We start from the raw sequence: 18,744 nt of genomic DNA on the forward strand, positions 1-18,744 counted from the left end.
AATGTTCCCACTTACAAATCGCCTACAATGCTGTCTATGCGTCACTTTATTGTACTTTTGGTGTTACGGGGGGATGGTTTCGAAAATGGTTTGTAGATCTGTAGAGAAGCTGCGATCTATTTTGAGACCAGGAGAGCATTTGGTAAACGGATAATTATCTCTCAGTCTGAGGTTTTATAAACATTCTTAGTTGGATTTTAGCTGTGCGCTTTAGGAGCTCGAGCTTTTTCAGGGATTTCCTCAGCAAAAAGGCTGCGCTAACATTAAGTGACCTCGAAATTACTGCAGGAATGTTCCTGGAGATTGGAGGAAGAATCTTCTACAGTGGTTCTTCAGGAAATGAGCTGAATTGGTTGGGCAACTTACATGACTCTCTTTCCTGTATTGGTCTCGAATCAGCTGTTAGGCTTAGCCGGGTCCAGCACCTCTTCGAGATTCTGCGTTGCCAATCCTGATTGAATCCCCCCTTTTGTCAGAATAGTACAGAATTAGTATTTAGAAGATCAACAAACGAATCTTTACTATTTCCTCTCATTGTCAAGTTAAATAACAAACCAAGGCCAAGGCCGGAAATATAGAAACCACCACAAATAATAACATCTTAGATTTTGTGGTCCGGTGCTCCCAAACCGCTCGTCCATTATCTCGGCCAAATGTGGTAAAACCAAATCTCAAACTAAACCCCGAACATCCCGAACGTCCCGAACATCCCGAACATCCTGAACGTCCCGAACATCCCGAACGTCCAGTAGAATTGTACTTCCGCTCAAGTGATGTTTTTTTTTACTTCCCTCCCTCTCTCTTTGTGATCGAGAAGACATTCTCAGCGGAAATGACCGCTTTGAGATCGAAAAAGTGGTATTTGCAACTGTCTGTCCACAATAATTAAAAAAAAATTAGAAGTTGCAGAAAGTTCCAATTTGATAATTAGCTGAAGTGTTAATGCAGGATGAACCGGAAGTAGTCCCTTTGCTGTCCCAAGTTTCCAGTTTCCAGTTTACTCAAAGGCAGTCCCTGCTGTTTCCTTTAAACGTGGTTTCCGCTAGTTGTTTATATTTGCATTTTTAACTTTCCTTTCCAACATTTTTCTAGAAAAGAAAAAAATCGAGACCACTTCCGGGAGAAAGGATAGTTAGGGTTCCCTCTAGAGTGTGTCATTTTAATATTTATTTGACTGGCTTTCCACCGGAAGTACTACTTAAGCGAATATTTGTTTTCTTTTCATTTTTTTTGAAACCATCTCGCAAACAGTTTATTTCAATTGTGTTTCAGAAAACGTGATTATATAGATACTCCTTGGTGAGGAAGTGACCCAGATTCCGTCTTAAATGAAGTGAATCAATCTTTAAATCAACCGTTCAGTGTTTGAAGAAACTTTGTGAGTAAAACTTTCGATCACTAAGACAAAGTCGTGCGAGTGGTTACCCCTAGATTGGTTTTCGGTTACTGGTAACCCCACAGCCGGATCGATTGTATCCTCAAGAATATTACAAAGTATATGAGCAATCCACGATGTTTCCAATACAGTGTGTTTTGAACTACGCCGTGTATACATTCACACTCATTCAAATCGATTTCTTTGAATAAAATAAATAAATAAATAGTTTCAAAATCGATAATTTGATCCGTTGGCAGAAAAATTAAACATGTGAAGGGAGAACAGGTTATAGATTGACTCGATTTTTTTTTTTGCGGCGATTAATTGAAGTATAATAACATATATCTAACAAATAAAAACCACCGGATGCTGTAAATGGGCTGAAATCCATTTACAGAGGAGACGTATCGCCATGTATTAAGTCACCGGTCCATAAACAGGACTAACTTATTACTGAAAACGAAAGAGAAATGTCACAAAAAAAAAAAGACAGAAAGTCAATCAGTCACCCTAATTGAGTCTGGTAATGTGGCGGAAGTGAATTTTAAGGTTTGCAGCACACATTTATTTCCCTAAAAGAGGGATGCCGGAAGTAAAAAAAAAGGCATCGGCGACCTGGTGGGAACTAGTAGTGGAAGGAACTAGATGGCTTCCTGCTGCGGGCTCTGATTTCCGGCATCGTCACCAGATGGCATTTCGGTGCACACAGAGGATCTTCATTCATTCTGATGATGACAGCATGTACAAATACTAGTACAGGTCGAACCTCTCAATAACGGACACTGGCGGGGGAAAGCAAAGTGGCTGATGTTTGGAGGTGGCCGTTAGAAGGAGGTAGGCAATTTTCATAATGAAAAAATATGGGTTTTTTTTTTCCAAACATCTATTTAAAAATTGTTTATTATTAATAGATTTAAAAACGTACATAATTGCATAATTATTGCAGCTGTATGATATGCATCAAGTTTTTCTTAATTATCCAATAAAATTTATCAAAAAACTACATATTATTGACTTAATTAATAATTTTTATAATAATCATCACATTTATCCATAACAATAACAATTTATGGTAAAATTATCATCATACTATCATCTGTTATTAGGAAAATGGAACAAATCTTTCGGCAAGTTGACGATGGCTCGATTTGGTTTTTTCTCTTCTAGAGTTAACCACTTTCGTTTTGAGAGACAAATAGGAAAATAGTTATTTATTTAACAAGTGCGGAAAGTAGAACTTTTCCTCACACGAGGCAGAGTTTGCACGCACGAGCGAGCGAAGCGAGGCGAGTTGCAAGTGCAAATTGCCGAGTGTGAGGAAAATACTTTACATTCGAGTTAAATATTATATTTTTTCTGCAACCATTAGGGTTATTAACTTAAAAAAAAAAACTAAACAGGAATCACTAGAATCCATTTTAAATTTCTATAAGGTAACACTATAACCTTTTTAACTGTTATAATTAAAAATATCTAATTATTTATTAAAATATTATTTTTATTTCTATATTCCTTTCAATTTTTATTCTATTTTTTTAATATTCGTTTTTTAATTATTTAGTTACGTTAAATAAGCTTATTAAAGTTTTACAGAAAATATTTAATAACAAAACTTCTTATATCAAGGAAGCACAATAAAGTTTTTCCACTCACCAGTGAGGAAAGTGACACTAATGGGAATTTTTCCCCACTAGTGAGGTAAAGCTGGGCATTACACAGCTGATTTTAATTGAGTATTGAGAACATTCCTACATGGTTGCAGAAAAAATAATATTCTTCGACCAAAGTAATATTGATTAAAATTATTAAAATGGTACAAGATGTATGGAGCTTATATAGGGAAACTTTAGGAAAAACCAGAAAAAAAAAAAAAAAACTTGAGAGGGGATAATTATTTTTATCACCGCGACAAACGAACTTTTATGATAATAAGGTGGTCGTTGGTGGGAGGTGAAACATTTAATCCGTTCCCCAAAAATCAATGTCCGCGGTCGCTATGTAGAGTGAGGAGTTAGACGGTGGAAGTTCTTTTATATAGAAAGTGTAGTAGTAGGGAAATCCAAAAACTGGCCCGTAAATGGAGGTGGCCGCTAGTGAGAGTGTCCCTTTATTGGGAGGCTCGACTGTAGTTAAAATGTATCCCAAAAATTTCGAGTTTGGGTAAGCGTAGAAGAAAGCTTCTAGATCGCGGTAAGTCGAGTGAGTGGTCACTACAAATTTTCTCACTCCGGACATCTTAGAAACGAGCAATACCAAACGTCTGGACGATTGCGATACCGCTCTTACGAAAATATTTTTAAGAAAAATAAAATAAATAAATTCCAGTCCAACGATATCCTAAAGGAAGTTGGAATGTTAGAGATAAACCTTGTTCCGGTCAAAGGAAATCAATCTGTTTGAATCACGATGTTAATAAAACTACCAGTGATTAGCATAGAAATGAACAACATGGGGAAAAACGAAAATACCTAGTTAATAAAGCAAAGGGTTTTTGATTAAGTTGGTCCAGTCGTAATCAATAGCTAACCAAGCAATGCAGAAATCTTTGCACACATAATTTAGAAGAAGCAGACCAAACAGAAGGAAGCCTAGTAAGTAAAAATGGCCGCAAAGTGCTTATTAGAAAAACCATATCAGCTGTTTTAATTATTCACATCAGCTTATTATGATAGATGACGTCAATCCGGTGGAGTCGCAATAACAGTGCCAACTAGATGGCCATCAAATACACAACAGCCACCTTGACACTGATGATCACAACTTCCGTTAGTCATTTGGTTAGGATTAACGGTAACAATTTTTTTGAGGGGCGAAATACGTCATTTATTCGTCATAGTTCTGGGAAAGAAATTTTTTTTTTGGAGGGAAGATTTCCTGTTTGCTTCCGTCCTTGATCATTACTTTCTCTTTGACTACCTCTGGTAACAGGAAAGGATTACGATTATAGAAATATAGGTTTCGTGATAAATTATTCAATTAAGGATTCAAAAATTGGCGAGGAATCGGTCCAAATAAGAAACAACAACTCGTCCTATTTGCCAACGTTTCGTCAAATATATTGTCTTCTTCAAGGCGTGGCTATTTGGGTTGTGGTTCGAGTTACAGAAAACACTTCTTTTTTTTTGTAACTCAACCAGCTCACATAGCCACGCCCTGAAGAAGACAATATCAAATATTTGTCGAAGAAACGTTGGCAAAAAGGACGAGTTGTTGTTTCTTATTTGGACCAATTCCTCACCAATTTTTTGAATCCTTAATTGAATAATTTACGGTCACGAATTAAGTGTCGTGGACAGGAGAGCAGCAGAAAGCTCATACATAACTATGAACAATTTGTTCTAACAATTAAAAAAATAATCATGCGCGGGATTCGAACTGGGGATCTTCTTCACACCAAGCCGTTCTCTTGACCACTAGACCAACACCTGTCTCCAAAAAATGTTCTAGAAAATGGCATATGTCGCCAGCAAAATACTTTAGACTTGGTTGTCAGTGAATTTCAACATTAATTTTATTACATTAATAATAATAAATAAAATTTTACCTGAATTACCAGAAGACAATGAATTCGACCCGTCCCCCTCAAAATACGAAGTAAATAAATTATTCACCTGAAAGAAAAGAAAATAATACAATTATTAATTGATTCAAGAAATGAATTTTAAAAAATAACGCAATTAAGAGAATAATAAAAAAAGAAATGTTGCTGCAAATAATAAAAATTTAGCAATAGTACTAAAAAAATACTTTTGAGGCAATTAAATTGTAATAAAAATTAAAAATGAAAATGAAAAATAATAGTAAAGTATTCAAAAGGCTATAATAATCCAAATAGCAAAATATCAGCTGTAAACACGCCCATTACTTCTCTTACTAAAATTTTGCAAGGCACTAACTCACAATTTTCAACTTTTACGAGAGAGAAAAAAAAAATTGTAAAATTTTGTACATTTATTTATGTTTGTAATCATTAAATAAAGTTGAAATAAAATCTCAGCAGCTGTTTCAGCGAGAAAAATCTGAAAATACGAAATTATTCGCTAAAGAGGCACTTCCGGTGTGCCAATTTCCCTTCCCCTAAATTTAGAATTGCAAAATCACATTTGATTTCTATTCAGATCTTGAAAATGGCAAACCAGTATTGGAGTAAAGCCTAATCACCCTGTCACTTCCGCCCCGAAGTGTCCTACGTGAAGTCATACTTCCGGTTGAGGTCAATTTAGGCCAAATTTTTTTTTTTTGTATGGCGTCATCTGTTGACGTATAACTGAAATATTTCTACAACTTTTTCCGTTTCTGGACAACACACATACATACTGAGGGGAGACCACAGTTGGGGTGAGAAATCACTTTTTCGTACTCAGGGGACCCTGAAAAAAACAGATACTTCTGGTGGCAATTCTAGAAAAATCAGCGCTCTTACTACAGTAAGAGAAAGAGACAAAAAAAAGTAATTACAAAATATTTGTTTTTTACAAAATATAATTCAGAGAGCCTGAATAAAGAAGCGTCTTTTTCTCTGATAAGATTACTTGCCCTAATATAACATCAACTTCCTGTCTTTATTATGCAGCAAAAGGAAATAAATCTAGTGCGCATAAATGGCATCACTTCCTGTTTGCAATTTTTTTCCCTAAAACTCTCATAATTTTCGAAACTTTGTTAAATCCACATTTAACATTGTTCGCTTCAAGTAAAATGGCCAAGTTAAAGGCTAAATCTAAATTCCTCCTTCCCCCCCTCCCATCTGAACGGGTAGGAAAGATGAGGATTCACGCCGATCTATACGTTCAGGATTCAGGATTGTCGAGTGGGTGGGATTACGGAAATTAAATACATTCAGCACAAGTTACGATTTCTGAAAATTGTAATGGGAAGTCGTGCGAGTTGTTTACACTCCTCACTAGGCAAGACAAGTATTGGCAATCATGTCCAATTTTTGTATTTCCTGTTTTTACCGGAAGTATTCCTTTAGTATTCCCTAAAAAATGGTCGAATGTAGTAATATTCAAAATTATTCAATCAAAAGTTTTACTTATTCTTCTGTTTTTTTTGGTCAACTGCGATTTCCTCGTAGTTGATATCGACCACACAGTGTTGACGAATTAATCAATAATCGATCATACATCAGACTATAACGACGTTAGCTACTGGCAAAAAATAAGTCCGCTCTAGATATAAAGAAAAAATGACTTTCCCCAATTTCATATCATTACAGACCGAATACGTACGTACATATATAGGACTTAATTTCGTTCGGATGTCTTACGAATAAACTGTTGTATCATTTCCTGCGAAGCCGAAATATGGTAACGTAAGTACTTTCAGTTAATATAAATGAGGACAGCGCGAACGCAGTCCTCACTACCAAAAATTATGCGCCCGAGATATCCACATTTGGGACATTCGCAGGAGTCAACCTTACCCTAGTGCAATGGTAAAGCCTCATCCTGGAGGAACCACCTTAATGATCATGGTAACCTCGACGCCAGGTAAGTATGCTTTGCTGTTGCCAGCGCTGAGTGTTGTAGTCCAACACTAAGTCTGCTATAACGACAATCAACACACTACCTTAAGTATTTTATAATCAATGGAGGGCAACTAGGTTTATAATCATGGATTCTTGATGAAAATCATTACTTTAGTAACAGTATAAACATGATGGTTGAGCGAAAAATGTTTATTAAAGTAAATAAATAAACTGTTTTATGTAGGCGTACTAACTTTTGCCATTGCTACTTGAGAGCGCTGCAGTCGCACCGCTATGACATGAACTTGCCTTGCTTTATATTTCCAAACATCTGCATCATCAATTTCGTCTAGAATATCTTTTATTATTAAACAATGAGTATTTAGTGCACATTGTTAGTAGTTTTACAAATTTAAAAATATTACCAGATCAATTATATGACATTCTCGTACATTAATTTTTCAAGGTTTTAACACAAACTGTAATAACACTATATAGTTGTAAAAACGTTCATTACTATGAAATATAAATTCAGAGGTAAGGGGAACCGAGCCCCTCTCTCCTACTGAAAATGTGTTATTTGTAAGAAAAAAAATTATAATTGAAAATTACAGGTGTATGGTAAGGTAATATGTATAAAGCTTAAATAAGATCGTTCTCTTACGTAATTCTCTAATTACTTCCGTAATATTTATTAATGACACGACCATAAATTATACTGAAACCAGGCCCTTCTTAAAGGGAAAGCCTTCAACCCCAATTTCCCACAAGTGCCTTCTTAATCGAATATTCCTATTGTAGAAAAACATTTCAAAGAAAAATTGATCTCAAGAACCGGACAAGAAACTAAGTGGACTAACTCTGTATATAGAGCAGCGTTTCCCAACCTGTGGTACGCGAGTTGCTGGTTGGTGGTACGCGAAAAATAAACAATAATGGCGGACATTAGAAAATAATATCATAGAAACGTTTTTTTCCCCTATAATTCATAAAAATTATTTTAATTAATAATATTATACAGTAAAGTTGTTAATATGTACAGAGTAATAAGGTTAGTCTGTCTCAAGAAATACGGAGAAAATATAATAGCACATTTAACAGGATTAAAATTGTCTTTCATGGAGTATTTTCCAAAACACTTCCTATAAAGAAAATTTAATAGAATTATCATGTGACAGAACTTAAATGATAACTATGTAAAGATCTGCTGCTTAAAGAGACTGGATTGTAATGGAGTAAGCTCTATCCAAGCAACATTAAATTTAATTGGTACTTACAGGTAGTTGGAATGCTTAAAAGAAATTAATTTAGAAGATTTTTGGGCACTTTAATAACCCTAAAGAAGAACTCTGTAAATTAATTAATAACCTTGAAGAGAAAAATATTTACGCAATTTTTAATTGTTTAAAAAAAACGTTAGGAAACGCTGCTCTAAAGAATGGCCAAAGGGAATTGGGATTATGACGTGTTTTAGGCCATTGAGTTGTATTTTAGGCGGATGTCCATTTTACTAGAGGGAATTCTTAGAATGAACCAAATGAAATTCGGAAAACCAGCCAAAGATTGAGTGAAAATTCCGAGTTTTCCGAATAAGAATTAGATGAGGTAGAAATTGATTTTTTTTTCTTTGTAACCTCATGAAACCTTCAGATTTTATTTATACGATACAGTGGGCCGTTTATCATACAGCTGCTTTCACTTCTTCATCAAAACAGGTGATCTATATAAATTAACTTGATTAACGACAGCCTCAACTCCGCCCTGGACGATTACCTCCAAAAAAAAAAATCTTTCGCTCTGAGTCTGAGCTTTGTGAAGCAAGCTTGCAGACAGTCTCGCTGGTGCCGACGGTTAGATCTGACGCCAGGGTTTTCTCGCTGGAGTGAAGAGTTTTGGGCACACTGACGCTAGTTTGGACTGACATTGGGAACCACGTTCACACAGCTTTCAACTCCCAGAGTGAAGCTTACAACTAAATTAAAACCTTTGCCGAGTTTTTTTTTTGGCGGCACTCCAAAAGCACTTGAACTGTACTCTGGAGAGAGAGGGAGTACTCCCAATTCTGTTCGCCTTCATCTAGTTTATTTCGGGTACTACAGGAAGTTGATAAAGGGAAGCAAAACCTGGTCTACACACTCGCATGACTTTTGCTTTGACCACTTCCTCGGAATCTCCGCTAATGATTAGCTTTAAACTTTATATCCGCACCCATTCTGGTTCGAACTTCCTGTTTATGCAGCTTTAAACGCTGCACTAGAAGAGGGGTACAGTTACGCTCTGCTGTAAAGCGCAGTCTCAGGAGTTGGGGAAAACAACAGCCCGCCGGAAGTGATGATTTCATTACAGTATATACAGGGTGATCCATTTAAAACGCACCATTTCGCCAATAGCCTTGGAAGTGGAAGATCCCTAGTTCGAATCCCCGTATGACTACATTTTATTGAAAAAAAAAAAGTATTATGCTGAATTAAGTATTATGAATGACTGCATCCGCAGGATTCAAACTGGGGATCTCCCACTTACAAAGCCACGCTCTTGATCACTAGACCAACACCGCTGGCAAGATATTCTTACCATAATCATAGGTCAAGAAGTCTTGCATACGGGGTACATTAACATGATTTGATGGTTGCTCTTATTTGATTCATCCTGATTCACTTACAACCATTACATTATACTGCTTTCTTTAAAATCTTCAATTATTATTATTATTGCTCTTTGCGTCACAAATAACAATTTTTGCAGTCAGAGGACCTCCCAAAACGTGTCTTTCTGGTGGAAAATAATATCGAAAACCGTTCACGAATAGATAAAATTGTAACTTTGATCTTAAATATCTCAACTAATCGTGTCAAAGTTTTGAAACTTGAATTCGCTCGAGGATGAGATTCCTTGGGTTTAGATTGACGTGAACAAGCCAGTTCGAAACAGTGCGCTCCACTGTTAGGGATAACGAAAGGAGGTCAACGACATTTTTCACAATTTTTTATGTAGTTTTTGATAATCATGGTCAAAACCAGTGGTCCTTATGAAACCCCGATCAGTTTTTTGGCCGTAACTGCCCCAAAAATGAAGATACAACATCGGGAGTGGAAAATTTGAAAACTAGACCATAAAAAACATATAGTTTACTTCGTGGGTTTTTTCGGAATTCCGCTTTCCTAAAAAGTTATTAGCAATTGGTGCTTTTTAAATGGAGCACCCTGTATATACATATAAAAGAAACCCATCTTTGAAAAACTCCAAGTTTCAAAAAATTGCAAAGAAAAGTTATGTTTTTCCACTAAACGTTTTACCTCCCATTTTTTTTTATTTCCCACCAGCTAAGAAGCTTTTTAGAAAAACTATAGAATAATTTTAAAACTTCATTATTGCAAAAAGTTGAAACAGTTTTCTTAACAACACTACGTAGAAGAGAAAAGCGCCAAGCGGAAAAGCTTCAGCCCCCTTCCTGTTCAATAAAAGCGGGGGTTTTTCCAGTATCCAGACGAGTTACCACAGAGATTGGTTCCCTAGTTTCCTTTGTATCACATCAAGGAGATTATCCTTTGTCTTTAAGTTACATCCAAGTTTTCCCTCAGTTAATACAATTTCCTGGCTTTATAAAGGGAATAAAAGCCCCATTCACTAGGGAAACAAAGTTTTCTCGATTTTCAATATACTGTGTACTTCCAGTTGTATTCTATTGTAAAAGAAAATCCCGATTTTAAAAGAGAAAAATGAAAAATATAGTTGAACACAGTTTTTCCGATCGAAAAAAACCACAAGGAAAAACTCTTCCTTTAAAACCTGACTGAATCCAGTGGTGGGAGAACAAACACACACAAAAAGGAAGTACTCCAAGAGTGCGGAAACCAGCGCACCCTCTCACTAGGCGGAGGACCGTTATGACATGCATTCAATTGACGTGGAATTGCATAACGTCTGTGGCCGCCATGCAGAATTACCTGTGGCTAATTTTCTCTGGGAAAAACCTTAACCTACCTTTTCGTTCGAGTGATCGTGTCAAAGTTTTAAAACTTGAATTCGCTCGAGGATGAGATTCCTTGGGTTTAGATTGACGTGAACAAGCCAGTTCGAAACAGTGCGCTCCATGAACATGTGAAATCTGAAAAGAGGTTTTCGAGAAACTAAAAAAAAAAAAAATGGGTGTTCCGGTTTGCAAATCTTGTCCAAAATCTTATTGGTGGGTTCTAAGGTGGAGGAGGGATTCAAAATGGATGCGAATATATCAGTTATCAAGTAATGAAACTAAAACTAATCCAGTTTTAATTTAAAACTTTTAATTAATTCCGCGGAATTTGTAAGGGGAAAAACACAGGATGCAGAGTTTAAGGATTCTCCCCTCACTAAGGAGGACTTCCTGTTCACGTTTCCGGTTGTGATCTGTTGATGCAAGAAGTTTAGTTCTAAGATCTCCCAAAGCAGCTTAAAGCCAATTTCTTTAAAAACTATACGCTCGGATAAATTATTAAACTTCTTTGTAACCATTCACTCTAAGAAGACGGACAACGTTGCCCAAATTAACAGCTCTCTGCTTCTACTGAATCCAATTACATAAAACGGAAATAGTGGCATCCTACACACGAACACATAGTTGAAGAAAATGAGTGGACCCATAATGCAGCACAATATCCAGAGAGTCTATATGAGTCGTACTCTAGGAGCGTTCGTAGCGAATGAAAGCCATTCTTGCATTACATACGAGATTCATTCACTTGAAACCTGCCTTACAGTCATTGCTAGTTTAAATTGTTTAAGAATTTTAATCGATAACTTCCTGTGGAATTCCTCGAGGTCTTCCCAAGATTATACGCCCACTTCCGGAGAAAAGTCAAATTCACGTTTGATGCGATCGCAGTTACTTCCGGCCAAGATAAAAAAAAAATAGACAAGATATTCAGAACCTGAGTAATTCCATTTAAAATATAACCCAATCAATCTAGTGCTAAATTCAATCAACTTGAAAAAGATCAAATATTAGTAAAAATACCAAAATTAAAAAAAAAACATTTAGACAAACTATAGAGTCTGTGAGGAATCCAGTCAATTTCTCGTTATCCCAACATTTATACTGATAATAACAGTTTAGCCTTCTGTGACATAATTTAACGGTTAGAAGTTACGATAAGTGGCGAAACTAAACGATTTAAACCGAAACCATAAATAAGTGAGGAAAAACAGCTGATGAAATAGAGAGGCAATTTCTTCCCGCCAGTCCAGTCCAACTAAACTGAAACCTTCCTAATAGAAGGTTGAGGTGGAGGGAATCAGTACTGTAAACGCGCCAGTCAGTAATGGTATCAATTATTCATGATGCCGACTGACAAACTAACGTATTGTGGCCATTCTATTCAAATATATGAATTGTACAGATGTAGTTAACTAAGAATTGGGAAAGCCAGTGCCAACTGAATAATAATATCTTTTCTATTTTTTTTTTTTGTTTTATGTAATACATTGAGCGTTTTAACAAAATATTCTCCAAAAATTATAAGTCCGCGATAACTCTAGGCTGAAATACGTAAACTGTAAAAGTCATTTTGATGCATCAAACCTATGAATGCTGTGAAATTATGAAAATCTCTCTTTCAAAGATACGAGATACGTATATGTAGATATACAGGGTGTTCATTTTAAGACGGCTCAAATGCATTTTATTCTTAAACGGTTGATCTGAGCGGAAAATGGTAGAGGAAAAATTTGTTGCCCGTCACCTCTAGTTTCAGAATATAGGCACCGTTGAAGGCACAGTACATGCTGCACAAGTTGAGTAAAGTGCATTATTTGATAAATTAAGGACTAAGTTTGATCCTTTACATGAAAGATATTGATCACTTAAATATGTGGCAGGAGGTTTCCAATTTTTTTGGTAATTAAACGCAACTCTCCCAAAATTACCAAATAATTATTAAACCTTCTTGTTTGTAACAGATGTAAAATTAATTTTTAGCCATTTTGGGTATGCTTGAGAACAATCTAAAGCTCTTAACATTTGATTTTTCTTAGAAAAATCACTCGGAAAACAACTTATTTCCCGATAATAAGAAAAATACTAGTTTTACTGCCTTGGCAATGTTTGCAGTAGAAAGGGGATGAAAAAATACATAAAAATGACCTATCGCGTGCTCTTCTTTCTCTTTGATAACAAGTTAAAAAATTGAAATATGATTAATAAATATCAGATTTTGAAATGGCCTAGCACCTTTAATTTTAAAGATATCGAATTGCGGTTTCCGGTTTCTTTCATAACTTTTTATACTCTTTAAAACTATGTATATGAAAATAGGGGTCATCTGCGAACCCTCACTTTTGGTCGCGCGTCAGCCGCGTATGCGGGCAGGAATCTAAAATCAAGTTACATATTCTGAAACTAGAGGTGACGGGCAACAATTTTTTCCTCTACCATTTTTTGCTCAGATCAACCGTTTAAGCATGAAATGCATTTGAGCCGTCTTTAAAATGAACACCCTGTATATTTTTTAACTAAATTCTACAAAGAAAATTTATTTCTCTCATTTACATAGAAAACATCCGTCACGGCCAACAACTACGTTAATTAAATAATTAAAAAATAAAAAATGCGTAAAAAATAGAAATTATTAATTTACTCCCACAGCCTTATAAATAATGAAAATCAGCTGATTCAGCGTCATAAAGATTAAATAAGCAAATTTAGATTAAATAACGATGTAAACAAACGAGCATCTACTTATTAGTTTTGCAATGGAAGTGAAAGAAAAACAAAGCAAAAAAATCTATAGAAAAACTGAATGCATTCAGAAAAATTTTTCCTGCTAACTGATTCACATTTTCAATGAAGAATATTTAAGGGCCCAGTTCATTTAAGCGACCCTTAGAGAGAAGTTCACGCCCAAAATTGCCCTTAACCGAATTTCCCCTCAGAAATAGTTCAAATAAAGGACCTTCGGCAAACACTGCGCTAGGTTAGAGTTCATACGGCTTTGGAACAGTAACTCTACGGAACAAAAACACGCGCCGTAGGAACCATTTTTAAGAAAAGAAATAACTTTACTGTTACTTACGATTAATCTTATCGTAGAGTCTTCTGGCACCATCAGGAGCGAAATCAGTACGGATATTTCGTACGGATAGACAGATGGATTAGACTAGAGCGGCCTCAAGGCCTACGCCACTGCGACCCCTTTGGATCTATTGGTGGCTCCCCTCACTCTAAAGCTCACCCTCCAGACCTGTCCCGTTTTGATCATACACTTAATGCTGGAGAACGACTCTTGGGTAAAGCTCCTCAGGCCTTGGTTTTCACCTCCCCGAGAAGTAACATCCTTAGCCCAGACACCTGACAGAACCTGGAAAGGCTATCATCTGCCAGGCCCATGCGATGCATGTGTTTTCTGGGGGCCTGCAGTGGCCCGGTTAATAGGCTTACAATCATCCTTATAGCCCCACGCGGGCCTTGACGGATTAATTCTACAGTCAGCCAAAGGCGAATAGCCTTTAATGAACTCCTTCGCAAGCCACCACTTCTGAGCCCTACTCTGCACCTCTAAGTTAATCGCCGCAGACTTCACACACACACACACACACTTCAAAACCCCAAAACAGGGGCTCCGGGCCAACGAAGTGTCCCGCAGAGCCTTCCTGGGGCCTATAAATCTGCCGCTTCGTTTCCCTTATGACCTGAATGCCCGCCCGGGTACCAAAACCAGAAAGATCTTATTCTGGTCACTAATTTCCTTCAGGGATTCCCAGACAGTCCCAAAATCAGCCTTGAGTTGACCTGGTAGGTACTAAGAGCTCGTAGAGCAGCCTCACTATACGAGAAAATCATGACCTTAGAATTAGTTATTCCTCGCCCGTTAATCTCAGCAGCAAAGAACCTAATTGCAGCTAGCTCAGACTGGAAAACTGTAGCTAGTTCCCATCAGGAGGCGAAATCTTGAATTCTATCTTAAAACCGAAAATCTATTATACAAAAAAACTTTTCAAACTTTAAAAAAAAATATAGAAACAGGCGAAAAAAAAAAACCAGGTCTACCGATTATTCCCCGCTATTTAGTGGGAGCAAGAACTACCCAGAGCAGCCTCTAGCAGAGAGGTTTTTACTAAAATATTTAAGGAACAGGAAAACACCTTGGGAAATCAGAGAAATCCTGGTTGGCTGGACCAATTTGCACCAATCAAGAATCCAGCCACATCGTGTCGCACACACCAGAGTAACCTAACCCACACAATGTGACGTAGTAAAGGGAAAAATTATTTATTTATTTATTTTGTAAAAATTTACGGAAAAATCTTTTTAATAAAAAACTTTTCCCAATTGAGAATCACTTGAAAGCTAAAATGAAGTTTAAACTTCTTTGAGCCACCAAACATCTATTTCCGGTCCATAGTCGTAAAATACTTCCTCTAGTTAAACCAAACAAAAGGAAATAACAATAATAAATTAAATTAAACAGGAAACTCTTTCAACCTTCACCAAATAAAAAAAAAAAAAGACCTTCAACCTCTGCTACAAACAATTACATAATTATGTTTGTAAAACTAATTACAAACTATTTCACTTATTTCGATGGTGGAATATTACGCGGAAGAAGTCTGAACTAAAAGAAACAGCAATAATACAAGTCAAATTATTGCTCATTAATAAACAAATTGTTACAACAAATAATAGAGTTGAACAAACAAATTTTTCTCACGCTGAAGTACAAACAATAAACAAAACTTTTAACTACTTCCAAAAATGGTATAAAAACATAAAAATGATGTTTTTAAAAATTTTCTAAACAATGTAAAATTAAATTACATTTCCATAAACTAACATAAATGGTTTCACGTCTTTATTTAATAAAAATAAACTAAATAAAAACAGCTGTTACACAATTCACCGTGAGAAACTACGTTTTCTTAGTTTAAAACATTCTATCACCGGATGTAAACAAAACGTCAGTTAATTTCGGCCAGTATTTACTACTAAAATAGACAAGTTTCCTAATATATCGAATTGAATATAATCGAATTTTTTTCCCCATCAAACTTAGAAATGATGTTTGGGTAAACAAATATCTTAAAATGCAGAAAGTTGAAAACTTAATACTTCGATTTAGTTCTACTAGAGCAGGGGGTCGGCAACCCGCGGCTCTTTTATCCAAATTTTGTGGCTCTTCAGCCTGTCCAAAATAAATTGTATATTTCAATTTTATTGAAACAAAATGAAAATTTCATTTATTAAAGATATTTTTTCAAAAAGAATTTTAAATGAGATTTGGTTTGAAATTGAATAGAATTATATTAAAATACGAGGGTCGTTTGAAAAGTCCGTGCAAAGTCAGAGAGATAGCACCACTGGCGCGTTTCGAGGTTATGTTTAGTTAGTAGCATCTCTTGGAAGAACACACACCAAGTTTCAGCCAGATCGGTCTATTTCTTTGTGTTTGGCATTCGTTTGAATCGAGGAAGTCGAGTGATTTTCAAAAAATGGACGAAAAAGAATTTCGTGTGTTGATTAAACACTACTTTATGAAAGGCAAAACGCCTCAGGAGACTAAATAGAAGCTTGATAAACATTATGGTGACTCTGCACCTTCGATTAGAACTGTTTATAAGTGGATTCAAATTTTTCGGAGTGGCCATATGGGCACAAGTGACGCTGAACGTTCTGGACGCCCTGTTGAGGTTACTACTCCAGAAATCATTGATAAAATCCATGATATTGTGATGGATGACAGAAGAGTGAAGGTGCGTGAGATTGCTAGTTCTGTGGGCATCTCGAATTAACGGGTACATAATATTTTGCATCAACATTTGGACCATGACAAAGCTATCCGCAAGATGGGTGCCGCGATTGCTCACGCTTGACCAAAAACGAAATCGTGTGAAGTGTTGCAAGGACGGTTTGCAGCTGTTCCAGAAGAATCCGCAGGACTTTAAGCGTCGTTTCGTCACTGTGGATGAAACATGGATACAGCACTACACTCCTGAGACCAAAGAACAATCTAAACAATGGGTTACCAAGGGGGAATCTGCGCCAAAAAAAGGCGAAGACCGTTCCTTCAGCCGGAAAGATTATGGCGACTGTCTTTTGGGATTCGCAAGGAATAATCCTCATCGACTATCTGGAAAAGGGTAAAACTATTACAGGTGCATATTATTCATCGTTATTGGACCGTTTGAAAACCGAGCTGCAAGAAAAACGCCCACAATTGGCCCACAAAAAAGTCCTTTTACATCACGACAACGCACCAGCTCACACCTCAGCAGTTGTGGTCGCAAAATTAATGGAAATAGGGTTCCAACTCGTTTCACATCCCCCCTATTCTCCAGACTTGGCTCCCTCGGACTACTATTTGTTCCCCAATATGAAGAAATGGCTGGCGGGAAAAAGATTTTATTCAAACGAGGAGGTGATTGCAGAAACGAATGGCTATTTTTCAGACTTGGACAAATCCTATTATTCGGAAGGGATCAACAAACTAGAGCAGCGTTGGACGAAGTGTATAAGCCTAAAAGGAGACTATGTTGAAAAATAAAAAAGGTTTACCCCAAAAAATTAAGTAGTTTTTATTTTTGCTCGGACTTTTCAAACGACCCTCGTACAGTACGTAATATATAAGACTGCCGCCATTTACATTCAAACACAGGTTTAGTTATTATTTATTTGTTTATTTACTTTGCAATATGTGAAAATAAATATATAAAACATTTAAATCTTATTGAATATCATAAAATAATAATTTGTGAAAATACTAATCATCTTCAGAGGTTTTTACAATATCATCCTTGCGGCTCTTGGTAAGATTTATTAAAATTATTTAAGGAGAAATGGCTCTCTACTTAAAATAGGTTGCCGACCGCTGTACTAGAGGAAAATAGAAAATCCAATCGATTGGAAAAGTCCCTCTTAGTGGTGAGAAGATCATTATTTACTTGAATTAACTTGCATGGAACATTAATGCAAAATAACGAGGAATAAGTAGGCGCTAGTGTCGACCATCACTCTGTTAATAGAAGCTCTAATACGAGCTAAAAATATCTCCAACGAGGTAAGTTATTAGGACTAGTACTTGTGACTAGTTTAATGCATTTTAAAAAGAAAAAGAAAGAAAAAATACTCATCAGGAGAAATGGTGCAAGCCGATGAGTCACCGCCGAAAGGAGCTCTCTCTTTTTAGTAAGTACCAGGAGTACATAAACATCACCGGCAAGTACCACTAAAAACCGGTTTTCAGCTGCGGCAAAACATCAACGGCAAAAAAAGAACAAAAATCACTAATTCCACTCCTCCTTCTTGTTGGTCGTGAAGAAGTCGAAACTATGGAAACCAAGATCCAGGTCAACGAACTCACAGGACCAACCGACGGCAACTTTCAACATATAAACAGCAATTAAATAAATAACTCAATCATGATCACCTTTCAGACTTAAATTCCAAAACAAGCCTCTATTTGATTATATCGTCACAAAAAAGTACCGCCTCTTTAAAAACAAAAAACAAAAAAAAAACTAAAGTAAAAAAAAAAAGTTCCGTTAGTTCATTTTTACAGGAAGTGGTGGTGAAGAAAGAAAAAGAACGAACTAACGGTCCTGAGAAGTGAGCCACTGTTGCAAATCTCACAAAAGAAGGTTATAAAATGGACAACAGGTAAAACTAACAGGTTATCCTGGCCATCAGAATTTTTCCCGCCTCTTTTTTTTTTTGTCAGTGGTGAACAATGGGTGACATGATTGCGCTGTACAGCGGGCGGGAAAAATGTTGAAGCGCGCCAATGTTTGCTGTAAACAGTAGGGAAGGTTATTGTACGATAAATAAATATTGTTCACAAAAGCGTTGCTTTGTGTACGGGGTACAATTTTCAGATCGAGTTTAATGAATGATCGATGTAGTTGTTTTCGATTAAAAAAAACTCCCCAGGTT

The 18,744-nt window shown here is 36.3% G+C and overlaps 1 protein-coding gene and 1 non-coding gene across 4 annotated transcripts in view; both read right to left on the minus strand.

Annotated features, from left to right (window-relative positions):
- Window positions 1-18,744, minus strand: part of Ptp10D (Protein tyrosine phosphatase 10D) — a 115,114-nt gene that overhangs the window by 86,676 nt on the left and 9,694 nt on the right. The window lies entirely within an intron of this gene.
- On the minus strand, window positions 6,716-6,878 carry LOC141461544 (U1 spliceosomal RNA). Its single transcript, XR_012462972.1, has one exon. It is a non-coding gene; the product is annotated as a U1 spliceosomal RNA (small nuclear RNA).

Source organism: Rhodnius prolixus, unplaced genomic scaffold (assembly GCF_049639745.1).
Source record: "Rhodnius prolixus isolate KJV_2025 unplaced genomic scaffold, Rpr scaffold_6, whole genome shotgun sequence".
NCBI classification, from domain to species: domain Eukaryota; kingdom Metazoa; phylum Arthropoda; class Insecta; order Hemiptera; family Reduviidae; genus Rhodnius; species Rhodnius prolixus.